Genomic DNA, 19,599 nt, shown 5'->3' with positions numbered 1-19,599 from the left:
TATAAACTTATATAACCTTCTCCTTTTACTTCTTTTCTAATTCTGTTGCTGCTTTTGCTATCTTGCATTAACAAGAATCTTTCAGTCTCTTCCTTCACTTCAGTGTTGTAAAGTACCGCAGATAATGATTAGTAATAATCAGACCACCATTACCCAAATACTTGAGGTGTCATGCATTACTGCCTCACCTAGCATACATACTGAAGACTTGCTTGTACAAGAGCTCTCCTTTTTGTTATCTGTACAGAAGCATTAATAAAGGACTGATTGTACCACAGTAACAGAAATAATTACAGATAAAAACCACTATTCTTCTCCGTTATGTGGAAAGAAAAACCACACTAATGGGGGCCTTGCTTAGTGAAAATGAAAAATGGATTTATGTCAAGAGACAAATAATGAACCCTGTCACTTCTGAACTCCAAATTACAGGTTTTATGGATTACAGGTTTATTCATGAAGCAAAATCTGATTTCTACTATATATAGGATACCTTACCATAGAGATACAAGATGTTTGTGTTGTGCTACAGCAGCACTTTAGTGTTGTGGGAGATGTTAGTTGTGTTTAAACTAACTAAGCTCAGACCATGCATCCTCTTCTCCCCATTCCCAGCTCATGCTAAACATTCTTTTTTTTAATCAAATGTGCAACAGCTTTTTTTTCTCTACTTCCCCAAATTTGAATTATTTCATGTGCCACTAACTGGAAATACTATTTAATCAAAGCCAGTATCGCTAGACAAGAACAGTTAACGTTTGCTAAATGCACCATATTTTCATGTAAATTAAGCTTTGTTTATAAGGTTGTCAGAAAGCCCTAGACAACAACAGAAGTGTGAAAATTCCATTTTCTACCTTGTGGATTCTAGACAATATTAAATAAATGAGAACCAGAAGAATGTTTTATTTCCTTTGGCTACGGATACAGAGAGAAAACTGAAATAATACTAAAGTTTGAGAGCAGAAAGCCAAACTACGGTTTATGTCTGCTTTCTAATCTCAGCTATTCTTCACAATGTTGAATTAAATATTATGTTGACATTGAAATTGTGGGCCTTTGGCAATGTAGGGAAATCAGTGAAATACAATGTTATGATCTTTTTCTCTTGCAGGGTTCCTGGGAAATTAAGAAGAGACAGTTTCCTTTCAGAAGTGCACATAAAGTGAAAAAAAATCATACAATAGATTTGATTTCTTTGGGTTCTTTGAGCCAGAATCCCTAGCCTCCATATTGTCAGCCAAAGTCTCCATCTGCGTGCCAAGTCATGGAGAGCAGCTTCCCAACAAAGAAACTGCTGGCTGATGAAGGATGGTGGTTCACCAGTCAAATATACTGTAAATAGTGTTTGCCGCTATAACAGTGGTTGCAGATACTGTCATCAACTCATTGTTCTCCTTGTTTGGGTTCCATATTTTTCTAGGAGTTGACCTAGCTTATTTATTTTATTTATTTATTATATTTATATACCGCCCTCCCCGGAGGCTCAGGGCGGTTTACATAAAAACAAAGAACTATACATAAAACGGTCTATAAAAACAGCTGAGACAGCCTGTAAAAGCTGAAAGAATAGGTAACAAAAATAAGAAAACAGACCATTTCAACATGATGAGATTAGGGTTGCCAGCTCTAGAATGGATTTTGGGGGTGGATCCTGAAGAATTTGGGGTTTGAGGATGGGAAGGACTTCAAGGGGGTATAATGCCATAGAGTACACCTTCAAAAGCAGCCATTTTCTCCAGGTGAACTGATCTATATTGCCTGGAGATCAGTTATAATCCCTGGATATTTCCAGCCTTTACCTGGAGGTCTGGTAACCCTATGAAGGTTTCAAGTTTCCATGTTTAGTGCAAGTGGATTTACAACTAAGACAGAGAATAGATAATGAGAACAGATAAGTAATACAAACAGAGCAGAAACTAATTTTGGAAAGAATGTGAGGTAAATAACTTATTCAACTGAAAGTATTACATACTAGGGATAAAGCCCATTGTATCTAGGAATACAACAGGGCTACAGCTTTGGGGTGGAGAAGAAGAAGGGGAGGGGTGTCCTGTATGCAAGGACATGGGGCAGAGTGTGGAGCGTGTGGGTGGACATAGGCCCCGTCAGCCCACCCAGCAGAGGGCACTTTGAGGCTGGGGTGTGCCATGGCTGCCAAAGTGCGCTGTTGGTCATGTGCCACACTGGAGAGGAGGTGGTGGGATGGCCTTGTTGGCTCCACTGGGCAACAACACCCAGTGGTGGGCAGGGAGCTGCAAGCAGGAATGTGGTGGGCAAAAGGGGCTGGGAAGGCAGGGGGCACAGTGGGTAAGTGGGAGAAGGGGCAAGTGCACCTGGGGGTATGCAGGAGCCAGGGCTGCGTCAAGCAGCAGGGCGGTAAAGCCTTGTAATGGCTTACAGGTGGGCTTCAGTATCAGCGGGGGGAAGCGTGGAGGCATGTGCCGGTGGCCTCCATCTCAGGTGATTGGGAGAGATGGTCTAGCAGGTGGAGGCGGCTGTTCTGAGGTGGGAGAGTGGAAGAGGAGGTGATGCAAATGGAGGGGCCTCTCCAGCCACAGGGTGCCGCTGTGTTGGCAATGGGGGCATGTTTGATGAGAGGTAAGATGTGACAATGGAACCCTTCCCCCCCCTCGGTCCCAGAGCAGGTTGCCACATGTCAGCAAGACATTGAGCTTTTCGTGGCATGCCCCGGGTCTCCTAGAGGGGGAAGGCGGCAGTTGAGGTGGGGGGGTGGACCAGGTGCTCCTCCTCAGGGAAGAGAGTGGCTGGCTCCCCAGACCTCTTTAGGCAGGAGCCATCACCTCAGGGGGGCCCAAACCAAAGAGCCCCCATGCACCCCTGGCAGGTCACTTACCAAGATGTCTGAGGGACCAGAGACTTGGATGAAGTGGCAAAACTGTGGAGAGACGGTTAGGGACATAAATTCTAATTTGATTGGGCAGCCACTGGGTGGATGGCCAATCAGAGGTGTGCAGGCTCCAGTGAGCGACCTGATTGCCCCATATCCATTTATGCCAAACTCCTCCCAGCACCCCTTAACACTTTTATTTATATACTCAGGATTACAGATTAGCTGAAACACATTACAATGAATGTCTCTTGGACTCTTGTGTGCAGATTCAAAAGTTAGAATCATAGAATCATAGAGTTGGAAGGGGCCATACAGGCCATCTAGTCCAACCCCCTGCTCAATGCAGGATTAGCCCTAAGCATCCTAAAGCTTACCTGTTCCTGTTCTTCATCTTGCCTATAACAATTTTCTGCTGATTCCTTCGATCAGTCTCTGTTTACTTGCCCTGTGGAGGTGGAGTAAATATGAACGGAGACAAAGAAAGCAATAAAAGTGACATGGCTCCCTACTACTCTAACCCTGTATGTAGCTTTGCTCACTTTCAGGTGTCAGAGAAGGTCACTAGAGCTTTGGGGCCAGCTCTAAACAGGGCAGACTTAGAGGAATTAACAAAAAATTCACAAGGGCTTCCATTTCTCCATGGAAGTGCCCTACAATCCAGCCAGCAATTTCAAAATATCCAACTACATTAGTAGATGATGAAGATACAGCTTCATAATCTATCTTCCCTTACCTTAGTATCTATCCATGCGGCAACGTCATATTTAGACTGTGTTAAAATGTGGGGCTTACTTATTTAGCAGCCCATGAGATTAAAATATTCATATTCTTGTGTGTGTGTGTATGTGTGTGTGTATGTGTGTGTTCACTGACAGTAAATCAGAGTGCTATGAGTCACCAGACACAAATCAGTGCCGGTCTGTTCCTTTCCCAGAAATAATTACACAAGCCATTTTCAAACTGCTTTTGTATTCCGTAACTGGTTGCTAATGGATTTTTTCCCTGTCATTTCAGACAGACCCATTTTAGTAACTGGCTGCTAGCGGAATTTATTTACCTGTTCATACAAACCTGCTTGTATCAGTTTAGCAATGAGCGACTGCGCTGCTTTTGAGGGAAACTGTGGCTCTTTTCAAATTGTCCTTCTATTCTGTTTTAGTAACTGGTTGCTAATGGATTTTTTTCCTGTCATTTCAGATACACCTGTTATAGTAACCAGCTGCTAGCAAAATTACCTTGCCTGTTCATACAAACCCACTTGTGTTGGGTTAGCAAAGTGTGGTTGAGCTGCTTTTGAGGGAAACTGCTTTTTTCCATTTCCTACCCCTTCATTGCATGCCTGAATTACTATGCTGTGCTGTTTAAAATGTCTGTAGTGCTTTCTACAATACTGCTTCTTTCCCCCACGTGATGTTCCCTGTTGGGTTTTAAAAAATGTTTTAAGTTTAGTGCTATAGCACTAAGCCAATATAGCGCTTCAGTGCTATAGAAGCATCATTAAAATGCCGTGACTCAACTTAAAATGTTTTAAAAAATCCCTCTGAGGAAGATCATATGGGAGAAAAAGCAGAACAGTTTGAAATGACCATAGCACTTCAGGGATGGCTCATTAACGTAAGGAAATTCACTATACGCAAATCTTGTCCCTGTATCTCTTTACCCAAAATCAATCCAACAGTGAGTAGTACCCAGTTTAGAGTGGTACTCTTGTGTGCATGTGTTCACTGACAGTAAATCAGAGTGCTATGAGTCACCAGACACAAATCAGTGCCAGTCTGTTCCTTTCCCAGAAATAATTACACAAGCCATTTCCAGCTGCGCAGGGTTAAAACACTTTCATGTTCATCATAAGCGAAACACTGGTCTTCATCTCAATGTAAACAAGAAAGTATATAGAAAATGAGATGTTAGGGGAGACCTTTGCATATTGCAGAACCATGAGTCACTCAGCAAATAACATTATCGTGCTACAAGTTGAACTAGCAGAGAGATCATCCTTATGGTTTTAACTACATGCAATGCAGCCTGGTTACCAAGGAAGGAAACACCAAACAATCAGAGCACAATACTTCCATGGGACAGAGACAACACAGTCTGTAACAAATCACTTCATTATATATTTAGATTATGCTCATAAAATTATTTTGTATTGTGAAATGCATTCATAATATAAATCTCAGATAACTTGTATTCATAAGTTGTGATGAAATACTTTTGATATCTGATTTTCATCACTTTGAGGATGTCACGATGGAATTCGTTCTATGTTTTAGATAAGTTAAATGGTGAGCCAAATGCCACTTGGGGACTCCCTCCCCCTCAAAAAATCCCAACAACAATTCATGGTTTAGGAGACAAGAAAATCAATATATTACTTGAAGAATGTGTGATTCTCTTAGGACACTGCAATACTCCTGCTGAGTGCACCAACATTGATTTCTGCTAAATGATACCATGAGCACTGAAATTACACAATGCAAATTTACAAAGCAGTGTTTACTTTTCAATACTTCACTGGGCACATTAAGTAGACACTGCTTAAAATACCGTGTTGATTAAGACCTTAAAGGCATAAAGCAGCACAGATTAGTATTCTGTAGCAGTGCAGTAGATCCCATCCAGCCATGTATCGAATGATGCTTTATCATTAGGATGTCTGCCGCACATCTGGAAAAAAGGAGTACAGGAGCCCTGTTGCCCAGAACTAAGCAATCCCTGAGGATGAGGCGTCTTTGCTGTCTTTCCTCACATGTTAGAAATATGCATTTGGGCATTTACTAACGAAACAGCAACAAAGTCATTTTCATTATTGTTGGTAATGGCATATCTGATTGCTAAAATAATAACAGCCCGCAAACTCTGGAAACCTTTTAAAATCTCTGGGCTGCTTTTGATGTTTGTGCCGTCTGCTTTTCATAGGAGGTTGCAGTGGGAGAGAGAAAAGGGGACAGTGAGAGCAGGGAAATGGTCAGCGCAGTAGGAACAGAAGGAACTGGAAGAGAATGTAAATGACAGGCACCTTATCCAACCAGAAGAATCAGCAGAGATTACAACTAGTAATAATGAAGTTTGTTATATGGTCAGCAGACCAAAAGACATATTCATTAAAATGGAACTTAGCAATCATTAGAATCTGATGGACTGTTATTTTGCCACTTGGAACTTTATCTCTGTGGCTACATTATAAAATATTGCGTTTCCCTGTGATGGGAAAAATCCCTTCAGCTATAAGAAGGGGGACTGTTCTGCTGAGTGCTCTGGGACCATAGTTAAAAGGGAAACATTTACATCCTTTCTAACTCTCTTATAATTGCAAGACAGCAGCACAGGGATTGTTTCCAGCACCTCAGTGCCTCAAGTACATAATCTTTTCTAGAACTGCTGGGATTGCTGACGGCAAAACATTACAACAAGCCAAGGTAAAAAGCGTCTCTGTATTTTGGAATCCTTAAGATTTTTAAATGCCTTGCACATTTCTTAAGTACTGGAAAATTGAAGTCCAAGGTTAAAGGTGAGCAGGGTCTACAGGCCAAGGTGCACAAGTTCTGCTGACCTATATCACAAAACCTTTGATTAACTTCTACACACCAAAAAGGCTGGCAGTGAGAGGGAGCAGCTGGGCAAAATAGCTGGCAGCCATCCTCCAACTAGCTGCTCTGTTTTCTTTGCAGGCAGTGGACTCTCGCGCTTCATTTGAATAAGTTAGGACCAATGCAAATCAGTCCACAGCATAATTTGTGATGAATATCACATCTTGTAATTGTAACACAATTGTAACACAAATTGTAGCTTTCTTCCAGTTGCTCATAAATGCACCTTGCAGTACTAGACAGGTGATGAGTGTAGGGTATATACTGTATTGGATGTGTGTCTGAGAGAGAATGTGTTACTATTTAAAAGTTCACCACCTTTCCCCTATAATTTTTTCCTAAACCCAGAGTAGTCTTTTGCATATATTGCATACATTGCAGCCTGGACTGGTTCAAGGACTTGCGGGATCCGTAGCACCTGAGCCAGTTTAAGGATTTAAGGGGCCCTAGCAGAGTATAGTGAGCCTCTTGTGGCGCAGAGTGGTAAGGCAGCCGCCTGAAAGCTTTGCCTATGAGGTTGGGAGTTCGATCCCAGCAGCCGGCTCAAGGTTGACTCAGCCTTCCATCCTTCCGAGGTCGGTAAAATGAGTACCCAGCTTGCTGCTGGGGGGTAAACGGTCATGACTGGGGAAGGCACTGGCAAACCACCCCGTATTGAGTCTGCCATGAAAACGCTGGAGGGCGTCACCCCAAGGGTCAGACATGACTCGGTGCTTGCACAGGGGATACCTTTACCTTTACCTTTAGCAGAGTACAGTTGCTGCGAGAGCAGCCAGACTAGGGGTGGAGGGCCTCCCCCCCCCACAGTGGAAAGGGGTGTCACTCCAAGTGTCCTTAAAGACAGAAAAGGAAGAAGGAGAGAGTCTACAGCCCTAATGCATGGGGAGGGGAGGCACCTTGTAGGAGGAGCAGGGCCTGTAGCACATGCTACATGTGCTACATACATATACTGGCCCTGGTTGCAGTGTGCTTGAGTGTTCATGATTATTTCTCATGCACAGGCTGAAAGAGAGTGTGACTGGCACAAAGTAACTCAGTCAGCTTTTATGGCAGAGTGGGAATTTGATCCCTGATCTCCTAGATCCCAGACTGATGCTCCTATGCTGGCTAGCATTACCAACACTTCTCTGTGCTTGCTCTGAGGGCTTAGTGTCTCCTGGTACTGGCTATGCAAACCAGAATATTTATTGCCTATAGGATGCTTTCTCCTGTCTGCCTGAAACTTGGCAGATAGTATCACTGTCCTTGAAAATGTCATTGTCACCAAGCCAAACATGACAGCTGGAAAGGTGCTTTATATTTAATTGTCTGAAATAAAAACACTTACTCCTGCCTACCTGCCAGTTGTTGAGGACCCCATAGCTAATGGTTAGACTTTCTGTGAATTTCATCTCCATTAGATGGAAGAGTTATAATGTCCTCATGGTATATATGGGTATAAGGTGGCTTCCTTTCCACAGATAATGCCTCAAAATCCTGCTTTTTCTCCTAAACTAGAAAACATATGTGTTTTGCAACGTCATCGTAAGCAGAGTTCCTCCAATCTAAGGCCAATAAAATCAATAGACTTAGTCTACAGTTAGTTTTGTATAGGATTGGAGAGCACAAATCCATTAAAGAAGAGAGAAGGAAAGGGGGAAAGAAAAAAGGCTAAAGGTTTACTTAAAGGTAATGCATTGTCGTAAGATGAGAAAGCGCTTCTATTTATTACTATGCCGCTTGAGGGATCTGGTATTTGAGATATAAAGAATGCCTTGGCTTATTCAAGAGAACTGGGGAAAAATAACGCACAACACTTCTTAAAGCTTTACATAGTGGTGTGAGTATTGTAGGAGGAAGGTCTGTTGAGCATCTCTTAATAATGTCATAGATACTATCCAATAGATGCCTCTGACTCAAACATCTCCATCACTATTGATATGTGAGATGTCTATATGTGAGAGAATGGGTGATGAGAATCAAACTTGATTGATGACAAGATTCTGGACGCAATCCAGACAGAATTAAGCATTTTAAAACATAATTGCTTCCAATGGGAGAGAAACATTTTAAACTTACCTATAGGTATGACCAGGGACTGAAAAGTGCTTAACTTTGGCAACATCATGTAAATGGGCAATCCTCATGCATTTACGGTGGGAGGTAAGAGAAAACCAATCCATAAAGTGAATTGGCTATTCAGTATTAGTCAGTACAGAGATATTCCATGCAGATTGTATAGATTTTCAAGCTGCTTTTTATAAGATTACATGAGAAAAGTTGTGGATTCAGGTTCCAAAGTTAAGTATATGGAAAGGAATATGACAAGGAAGTGTGTCAACTCTCTCATTATTCAGTTTGTGCTTAAGTTATGTGACCTTAGGCCTTCAGACAGAGAATTTTCATGCTTCTAAATTGGGAAGTGAAAGGATGGTTGACTGTTATATGCAGATGATAATTAGTTCATTTATGCTTTGAAAATTCTATACCTTTAAATACTAACAGTGCAAAATTATCTCTTCTGGTTTTCTCTTCTGCAGCTAATTGGATGATAGGAGAAAATAGGTGTGAATAGGTTAGGTTTTTTTTTAAAGATCTTTAATGGTTATATTTGATGTTGCTCATTACTATGATTGTTAACCAGATTTTATGTGCAGCCCTGATATGTCTATAAGCAGTTGATTATTTAATTGATTCAATTCAATTTAAATTTCTGAGAATAATTCTAAGTTCCTAAATGTGTCCTTTCCTTTTAAATTCAAATCTGACTTATGGTTTTATTTATCAAAAGAATCCTCTTTATAATGTCAGATGCAAAACTTTTGAACAGTAATGAGAGAATGTATTAGCAAAACAATAGGTTATTCCATCCCCCTGAAACCCAAACTAATTCTATTGGAATGCTGGATAATAAAACAAAATCCTTCAAATCAGAAGGGAACTCAAAGTATGGCTGACAGCTGCCAAACTTCTAGTGGCAAAAGGCTGGACAGAGAAAAGGTAAAAGACTGAAAAGAGGGGGGAAACCACCTAACCTTCACAAGTCAGTATAAGAAAATTTGGGACATCATGATAATGGACAATATTTCAACACAACTTAAAAGTGTGGAAAGCCCCTAGAAACCCCCCCCCCTTTATTTCATATACAGAATCTGTGAAAAAATTACATTTAAAATCTTAAATTTAGATGGTATTTGAAGATTAAGCAGAAATCTGTCTACTTGTTCGCCCAGTGGTTATTAGTACTTATTGCAGATTTTCTGTAGGCATTTCCACACAGAGGGTCAAATCATGCAATGTCTCCTATCCTCAATAGTGGGATAATAAATTGTGCCATTTCTCCCCTCCACAATTTAAAGCCTTCCTGCCACTGCATCTCGCCTTTACCCCTCCTCACTAGCTACAAAAAATGCAAAAGAGAGAGCAATACGCTCTTTAACTCACCACTCCTTGAATTGACAAATGAAGGCAACCAAATGGAGGTTTGTTGGTTTAGCAAAAATTGAAACCTATATGTGGCAATGCTTATTGGTCTCTAGGCATGTGCATTGCCGCAGAAAGTAAAGCCTCCCCCCCAACCAAACACAGCCGGCCAGCGGAGGGTACAGTGAGGGAGGCCGATTCCCACACCTGTGTCAGTTCAACCTCCATTAAGTTCTCTCTAGTGGTTTTTTAGCAAGTGCCTCCTTCCCTTCCTCTTCTTGTTTGTCAGACCCCCATCCCTTCTGCTCTTCTCCGCCCCCCACCGCTGGTCTGCCCACCTGCTACTTAGCCATTCCCTTCCACAATTGCCTAGGACTCCTGCCGTCCCTCTCCCTCCCCAAGCACTTCTTAAACGAGGGTGCTCCCACCATACCGCCTGAGCTTCTGCACTACCCGTACCACCTCCACACTGCCTCCGTGCTGCCCATGCCACTACCATGCCTCCAGAGCTGCTGTCTTGGGCAGCGTAAGCAGTGTGAAGACAGCTTGGATGTCGCTGAGGTGGCACAGATGGCATGGAGGCTTGGGCGGTGGGAGGCAGCATGGGCGGCACAGAGGTGGCTCAGATGGCATGGAGTCATGGGCAGTGCAGAGTGACATGGAAAGTGCAGAGAGAGTGCAGAGGTGACACGGATGGTGGCATGGAGGTCACATGGGTGGTTTGGACAGCATGGAGGTAGCTCAGATAGCATGGTGGGAGCACCCCCACTTGTGCTCAGGGAGGGAGAGGAAGGGCCTAGGAGTCCTAGGTGATTGTGGAAGGGAATGGAGGAGCAGCAGCCAGGTGGACCAGTGGGGTGGGGGGGTGGGAAAGAGAGGAGCAGAAGGTATGACAGTTTGACAGAGGAGGACGGGGAGGAGGCATATACTAAAAAAACACTAGAGATTGACTGAATGGAGATGAACTGTCACAGGTGGGAATCTGCCTCCATCATTGGGCAAGAAATGGAGAAGGAAGGGTGGAAGCGAGGGCAGGACAAAGCTGCTAAGACTATTGCCCCTCCATACATTCTTTTCCCTGATTGGTCACTGGTGGCTCACGTGTTTTAGGGTGGTAAATCCACTTTTCTGGATTTACTGCATCGCGATTAAAAAAAGGGTGAAATTGTGAGCCTGCTGCTGGGCAGCCTCTGGATGTAGGTGATGTCATGTGGAGGGTTCTGAATTTGTCATTCGGAGGCTGTCCAGCTACATTTTGCACATGCGGAAAGACTCTGCTTATTCCTTAAATGCCATCAAATGGCTCAGAATGAAGAGCATTTGGCTGAATATGTAAAAGTTGGTGGTTTGATGCCAGGCTTCAGCAAGTGACTTATTCATTGCATCAAATTTTGCTTTCCTTCCATCCTTCTGAGTCATCTCTATACAAATGACAAAGATCTTATCACTGAATAGAATAGCATTTTATCATATATGTGTGTGTGTGTGTGTGTGTGTGTGTGTGTGTGTGTATATATATATATATATATATATATATATATATATATATATATATATATATGGTGAGAAGGCTACAATTTCTTAGGATTTCATCCCAGTTGGATGAAAGCAAAGTAACACCCTAAAATGTGTTTTGTCTTTAAGTACCTAAAGAAATGGAACTTTGTCTGAAATTTGGCATGCAGTATCCTACAAATGAAGGGTATGGTCTCTGAAAATTTTATTTAATTTTATCTATCCATTACTTTCAGTTGACATGTTTCCCACTGAAATCAAGAGAAGGAAAATGAAAGTAATAATGAAGATGAACAAGAACAGTAATGGAAATAATTTTTAATCATATAAAATTGGTAGATATCTGCTGTTATTTAATAATGATGCCCCTGGGCTCAGATTGCAAAGTGCCTGATCATTTATGAATTATACTGGAGAAATTCTAGGAGAAAAGTTCTAAAATCTTAATAATTCCTGGGCCCTTTGAGAGAGACCCTACCTCCCCTCCTGCTTTGTGACTTCCAATGTATTTACCTCTGGCAGTGTCATCTGTGGCCTATGTCGGAGATCTCCCAAAAATAGAATTTATCTCCAGAGTACAGAAACCAATTTTTGCTTTGGAAACTGAAAGATATGGCATTGTACTCCGCTGAGGTCCCTGCCCCAGGCCAACACCTCCCCCTCCACAAACTCCAGGAATGGGCAAAGTGTGACATGTCTTTTTCTCCCCCCCCCCTAATTATACAATATCCCTCAGTGAACTCTATATTCCTTTAAAATCAGATCTCTCTTGTCATGTAGCCTCTGCCTCCACAGTGCTCCATGACCTGGCTAGGCTACATGATTGCATCTGGTTCTGTCTTTACTACTTTGGTTTTCTGGTGGTCTCCCCGCCCCCGATCTGCTCCCAAGTTGTTTTACTACTGGCGCAGCTGGAGTTTGGCTCTGTCAGGAGACCTGGCATTGTCCTTCACAACGCTACCTCTATAAAATCATAGTCCAGTAGCACCTTTAAGACTCCTTTCTAGGAATTACTGGAAAAACAAGATTTTCCACAGCCTCATCGGAAGTGATGTCATCCTATCATCTAATGCAGCGGTCCCCAACCTTCATCTGGTCGGGGACCACCTCCGGGGGTGGGGGAGAGCCAGCAGCCTGGCTGCCGCAGTTGCTCAAAAACGCGCACGCGCGGAACTGCCGCGCATGCGCGTTTTGGCCACCAGGTGGCGCTAACAACCATGCGCAGAGTTGGCGCGCATGCGTGTTTTGGACACCAGGGGGCGCAAATGCGCATGCGCGGCAATTCCGCGTGTGCGCGTTAGCGTTGCTGGCGCGCTGGCTGGCGCGCTGGCTGGTGCGCCGGCTGCCACGCCGGCTGGTGCGCCGGCTGCCGCGCCGGCCTATTCCCCCCCTCTCGCTGCAGGGGGGGGAGGTAGGCGCGGCCGCTGGCGGCCCAGTACGATGACCTTTGAAGCCCAGTACCGGGCCGCAGACCAGGGGTTGGGGACCCCTGATCTAATGGCCATTTTTAATTATCAGGAGCTGTGGGTGGGGGGTTGAGAATCATAGGTAGAAGTGTTAAGGGAACTAGGGGAGGACTGAGGGAAAGAAGGAGAACGGGGGCAAGTATTTTCTCCCAGTTCCCTGGTACAGGGCAAACCTTGGATATAAGAAATGAAAAGATGGACAGTTACAGACTTCCCTTCCCTCACTTGCTACTCACAGGCTACTTGATACTTTAGGATGGAGCAGCTATAGTTCAAAAACATGGATGGGAGAGAGGCATTCTTCTCAGTCTCAGATTAAACTCCCCACTAGGGAAGAACTCAAGTTGATAAATGCTTACCTTCATTTGAATGCAAATTTAAAAGTCACAGAGTTTCATATTCCCAGTCTAGGGAATATCAAAGCATTCTGCATCACTAGTATTAGTACCCTTAAGCTGCAGGCAAGAAACTAGTCGAGGTTTACGCCCTGTGAAGTTACGGTTGAAGAGAATTTTGTAGTGGGGATTTCCCAGTTCACTGACTGTTACATAAGAGCTCTGAATGGGATAGGATTCAAACTTCAGTGGATACTGTGCTAATAAAATACTTCACTACATGGATTTTCCTGTGTGCACACAAAACTCCAGGAGGTGAATTATTACAACAGTGCAGTATCCAGTGATGTGTGGATCCAGTCTCTGGCATAGTTGGCACATTTTACACAAAGAAAAACAGGCCTAGAAAAAAGCTGTTGTGTGTGTATATCTGGCTCTGTATAGCTGCCATAGCAACACCACCATAATTACCTGCCTCTGAAAGTTTTTAATTAGTTTGTGGGCCAAGAGCCAATAACTGACATATTGGAATCAGGTATCATTTTATTTTTTAAAAAGATTTATGTCTATGTATTATGTTTTGATCTGATAACCCATTCTGTTTGGTACCTTAAGCTTTTTATGGTGTGCTCGAAATAGGACAAGACCAACTTTCCCCACCTATTCTCATTTCAGGTATAACTCACGATCCAAGTGATCAGATTCAAATTTTAAAGCACTGTTGGAAAATTAATAAATTTAACTAGCACTAAACAAGTAACTAACACAAATAGTACCTCTATTCCATAATGTTTTATTGGTGTGAACCACCCTGCATTGACTGGCTGGGAAGGGTGGTATATAAGTCCAATAATAAATAAATAAATAAATAAATAAATAAATAAATAAATAAATAAATAAATAAATAAATAAATAAATAAATAAATAAATAAATAAACAAACAAACAAACAAACAAACAAACAAACAAACAAACAAACGATATAGGCACAAATCAAAGAAAAAGTCATTTTTCCATCTTTCTATAATGTTTACACCATATAGTACTTTACCCAATCCACATACTCACTACAACCAATTGGTGACAAGATTGCCATCTCAAGTACAGTCTTTATTAATGGTCAATTGGACCTTTACAAACTGTAGTGTAATGTTGTGTCATCATGCACTGTACACCGTTATCACCATGCACTGTATGTATGTGTGTGTGTATATCTATATTGTTGTTATGTGCGAAGTCGTGTCCGACCCATCGCGACCCCATGGACAATAATCCTCCAGGCCTTCCTGTCCTCTACCATTCCCTGGAGTCCTTTTAAGTTTGCACCTACTGCTTCAGTAACTCCATCCATCCACCTCATTCTCTGTCGTCCCCTTCTTCTTTTGCCCTCGATCACTCCCAGCATTAGGCTCTTCTCCAGGGAGTCCTTCCTTCTCATGAGGTGGCCAAAGTATTTGAGTTTCATCTTCAGGATCTGGCCTTCTAAAGAGCAGTCAGGGCTGATCTCCTCTAGGACTGACCGGTTTGTTCGCCTTGCAGTCCAAGGGACTCGCAAGAGTCTTCTCCAGCACCAGAGTTCAAAAGCCTCAATTCTTTGACGCTCGGCCTTCCTTATGGTCCAACTTTCGCAGCCATACATTGCAACTGGGAATACCATAGCTTTGACTAAACGCACTTTTGTTGGTAGGGTGATGTCTCTGCTTTTTAGGATGCTGTCTAGATTTGCCATAGCTTTCCTCCCTAGGAGCAAGCGTCTTTTAATTTCTTTGCTGCAGTCCCCATCTGCAGTGATCTTGGAGCCGAGGAAAATAAAATCTGTCACTATCTCCATTTCTTCCCCATCTATTTGCCAGGAATTGAGAGGGCCGGCTGCCATGATCTTTGTTTTCTTGATGTTGAGTTTCAAGCCAACTTTTGCACTCTCCTCCTTCACCCGCATCAACAAGTTCTTAAAGTTCTTAAGTGGCAAGTTCTTAAAGAGATGGGAATACCAGAGCATCTTATTTGTCTCTTGAGAAATTTATATGCAGGTCAAGAAGCAACAGTGAGAACTGAACATGGAATCACGGATTGGTTCAAAATTGAGAAAGGAGTTCGGCAAGGCTGTATACTGTCGCCTTGCCTATTTAACTTGTATGCGGAGCACATCATGAGAAAGGCGGGATTAGAGGAGTCACAAATTGGGATCAAGATTGCAGGGAGAAATATCAACAACCTCAGATATGCAGATGATACCACTCTAATGGCAGAAAGTGAAGAGGAACTAAAGAGCCTGTTGATGCGGGTATATCTATATAGATATATAGATATATATAGGCATACGTGCATACACACACATAAGATATACTCTGTGTACAAGACTGCCATCTCTGTCATCCATTCATATTCTTTTGGGCTACCTATATTTGCCTGTCTTTGACAACTATGTCTCCAAATTCCTGCCTGGAAGTTGGCTTTGAGTGCATGCATGAATAGGAAATCTTTGCATGGTGGAAGCTGGCTGGACTCCACATCTCCATACTTGGCACAAAAAAGCTCATAACATACTTCATTTATAGAAGTCGTGCTGGCTACATCTGGTTATATTGGATACAATAACATAAAACTTGCATTCTTGCTCAGGATAAAGGAAATAGGGCTTCTAGGATTTCCAGGTCTGTGTGCCCCTCCCCCCTCAGCCAGCAGTGAGAGATGGGTGGAGATAGGATGGCTGGATCCTGTTGGGAAACTCCTGAAACATTGGGAATGGAGCCTGAGGAGGACAAGGGCTTCAGTGGAGTAAAGTGTCATAGAGTCTACCCTCCAAAGCATCCATTTTCTCCTGGGGAACTGATCTCTGTAGTCTGGAGATGAGCTGTAATTCCAGGGGATCCCCAAATCCCACCTGGGTGTAAACTGCACGGAGCTTTTATTCCAACCCCAGATCGATTCAGTCCCTGTCCTCTACACAGAATGCGATTTCCGTTTGGATTTTGGGCGATTTAAAATTTCCTTCTGCAGCAAGAAGGATTGATCCAGAGTGACCCTACCTTTATTGTGCGATATCTCAGACTGCTTTTAATCCTCAATATCCATTTGGGAAAGAAAGCTCCATGGTAGAGAACCTCTGATAGGCTGCACCTGGTCATGTGACATGCTTGCCTTCAAGGAGAAGCCCCTAATTTCTCTCAACTTCTGTAGGTCCTGGATTTTTCCTCCCTCCTCTGCCTTTTTCAATCCTCTTCCCTTCCCCTCCAAGAAAAGAAAGAGGCTCCCTGCTTGGCTCCTCCCCCCCCTTCAAGTAAAGAAAGAAAGAGGCTTGGCTTCCTCCCCCCTTCTGAACTACCTTAACCACGTGCAGAAGACTTTCCTGTTTCAATGGGGAGGGGGGGGGGAGGAAGAATCGAGTTCAAAGCGATCTGAATTCAACAGGATTGACAATGGAATAAAAAAAGTAAGTGCAGACTCTGCCCTGGAGGCTTTCATCTCTAACATCTCCATTTAAAATTCCTACAATTCCTGGTCATATCAAATTACTTATTAGATGTTCTCATCCTATTGATTCCATTAATTTACAATGGAATAATGCGGTCTTCTGCGTCTCAGTGAGAAAAGTGGCCTATACATAACAAATCAGCCAGTCAAATACAAGAATTTAAAACCCAGCCCAAGAATACATGAAACATTTATTTTCTCATATATGTATATGAAAGGTATTCAGCTTTAATCCATTTTTAAGCCAAGCTCTTATTAAGCATCTTGATCTCATACTGGGTCAGACAAGGAGATTACTTGGAATGTATAAAGTGACAAACATTTTTCTCTTGAGAAATCTAAGCCTCCAAGTTACTTAAATGTCACAGGGACTTACAAGTTATCTGTAGGATTAGGGCTATTGGCTAATGTTCTGGGTTGTTTCTTTTTTTAACCTTCAGCACACAAGCCACCTTTGCTCCACAAAAAGGCTATTGGCTATTTCAAGGCCCCCCTGTACACGTGGACAGTAGAGCAAAAACAGAACATTGACAACAGCCTGTTTTGCGAGCCCCGTGAAAACTGGGTTAAAGAGTGCTGCCAGTTAGCAAACAGCTTGGCAGTGCGTGGAGAAAATTGAAAAGGGAGCCCTCAGCGCTGAGCTCAGCATTATGAGGAAGTGCACTGATCACATCAATTTTTAAATACTCTAAAATGCCTAGTGCTCCAGCTGTACAGGCGTAAAATGACATTCCTAATGTGGTTAATAGAGAATGGAAGGAGCTGCTGACACAGATTGTATTTGTTTTGCTACTGGAAGGTAAGTTTAGCACAGCAATGCCTTGAAGGAAATCTCGTCTGAACTCCAGGTGCATGGAGGGCTGGGTGGGGGATGAGGCATTCTAACCAGTGAATATTGCCCTGAGATAGCAGCTAGGCTTGAGCACTGCACACTTGCATGGCATGAGTGATCTGCCCATGCAGAGGCTGCCCCCCCCCCATTTATCTCTCTTGGAAGCACTGACTCTAAACAGAGTAGATGACTTCAGCGGCTATTGCTATCCTTTGCCAGTTGGAGGCTGACGTATTTGTGTACACTTGACACATGGTGGGGGTGCTGTTTTCACCCATCTTCACTCACCATAACTTGAATGCTATACTCAGAGGCATGCCATGTATGACAATGGAGTGCCAGGATTGACCCCTGGATTTGTTGATCATAATAACTCTGTTTCTCTTTCAGGAAAACTCCTACACAGCAACTTGGATACACTGCAAAAGTCCTGGATTCGCCACATCTGATAGTCTGCATCACTGAGCCAGATCTCTGTCTCTCTCAAGGATGCAGCTCCATATTTCAGTCTCTGTTTCCTTGTAGCTTATCTCATCTGGACAGAGATATCTAAATATATTATTTCTACTGTGTATATAACCTTTCTGTCATAGGAATGCCAGCCTCTGGGGGGGGGGGATCTGGGGATTCCCCCCAAATTACAGCTCATCTCCAGACTATAGATATCAGTTGCCCTGGAGAAAATGGATGCTTTGGAGGGGGGACTCTGTGGCATTGCACCCCACTGACGTTCCTGTCCTCCTCAGGCTCCATTCCCAAATCTCCAGAAGTTAACCAACCTGGTACTCACTCTGGTAGCACATATACTAAAATTGGAACAATACAGTGAAGATTAGCATGGCCTCTGTGCAGAACTTAGCTAACCTTGAAAAGGCAACCTCCCCCCCCATGCCCTGCCAGTGGCCTGGGGGGGGGGATGGGACCCTGCAACCCTAACCTGGGAATATTAGAAACAGGATGGAAATTGAAGGGAAATAAGCAAACTTGGGAATATATATGCAATATCTACTACATCTCTTCTTCATTATCAGCTAAAGGCTTGTCAGTTTCTTTTACTCTCCCATTACCCAATGGCACCCCTACACCGCCCCCCCCACCATTGCCCCAGACTCCTGCCAGTGATGGTATCCCTAGCTGCAAGTATTTTAGCATAGCGATCCCCAACCTGTGGGCCGCAGACCACATGTAGTCCTTCGAATAATTGGAGGTGGGCCCCGAAGGACACCTCCCCCCCCCACTCTTTACAACACACTTTGGGTGTCATTGTCTCCCATCACTCCCAGGTGGGACTATCTCATTGCAGAGAAACAAACTCAGGGTTCGCATTGATTTGTCATTGTCATGAGTTAAAATTTCCATGAAAATAAAATGTTCCTTATGTTCATAGTTGTGGTGTGTCTGTATCTTAGTTTGAAGGGATGTTTAAACATTACCATAGCGATCAGAGAGCATTAGGGCAGTGGTTGAGGGTAGAGGAGTAAACTACCCCCCCGGGCCTCAGTAAAAGGCGTTGTGTGGTCCCCAGTGAGTGGTCCCCCGCGTTGAGTGGTCCCCGATGATAAAAAGGTTGGGGACCACTGTTTTAGCAGACTTCAGTAAAGTCAATCTGGCAGTTTGAACTGATACATATAAAAATGGCTGTTTATGTGAAGAAATGTGTTAAATTTCAAGTACACAATACGTACAATTATTAACCCTAAGCCTTGCCAAAACATAATCACACTTTGTAAAGAATACTCTGTTTGTTGATTTGATTGTCACAGAAAGCACTCTTACCTTCTGGTCCTCTCTACCAGGAAATCAGTAGAATGTTTCATTTGGAGGATTCAAGGCAAACAAACATTAACAAACATAGCCATGTTTTGCATGCCTGTTCCAGAGCAGGTTAATGTAAATGTAATCTGGTGTCCCTTGGTTTTTCTCAGAAATCCACTGGGACTTTTCCTTTTTATGATATGATCTAGGGTCAAACTGCAGGTTTACATAAATCTTACAGCTACCTGCAATCAACTATTTGCAATGCAGGCAGAACATCCAGCGAGAGTTGTCTATTAATGATCCCTTACCCATTTATGTTAAGGTGACCAGATTGTCCCACTTTTGGAGGGGCATCTAGGGGTACCTGGCAAATT

At 43.1% G+C, this 19,599-nt stretch overlaps 2 long non-coding RNA genes and 1 pseudogene across 2 annotated transcripts; 2 read left to right on the top strand and 1 right to left on the bottom strand.

Moving 5' to 3' along the window:
* Nucleotides 1–891: 891 nt before the first annotated feature.
* On the bottom strand, nucleotides 892–19,517 carry LOC143844795 (uncharacterized). Its single transcript, XR_013234134.1, has 4 exons — nucleotides 19,244–19,517; nucleotides 3,229–3,299; nucleotides 2,858–2,899; nucleotides 892–1,119 (listed from the first exon to the last, which is right to left on the bottom strand). It is a non-coding gene; the product is annotated as an uncharacterized LOC143844795 (long non-coding RNA).
* LOC143844235 (uncharacterized) lies at nucleotides 17,196–18,851 on the top strand. The gene is made up of 2 exons (XR_013233880.1): nucleotides 17,196–17,434; nucleotides 17,858–18,851. It is a non-coding gene; the product is annotated as an uncharacterized LOC143844235 (long non-coding RNA).
* LOC143845294 (U6 spliceosomal RNA) lies at nucleotides 18,250–18,318 on the top strand (annotated as a pseudogene).
* Nucleotides 19,518–19,599: the final 82 nt, after the last annotated feature.

Source organism: Paroedura picta, chromosome 9 (genome assembly GCF_049243985.1).
Source record: "Paroedura picta isolate Pp20150507F chromosome 9, Ppicta_v3.0, whole genome shotgun sequence".
NCBI lineage: Eukaryota > Metazoa > Chordata > Lepidosauria > Squamata > Gekkonidae > Paroedura > Paroedura picta.
The sequence above is the reverse complement of the archived record's forward strand: the minus strand, read 5'-3'. Positions and strand labels throughout refer to the sequence as shown.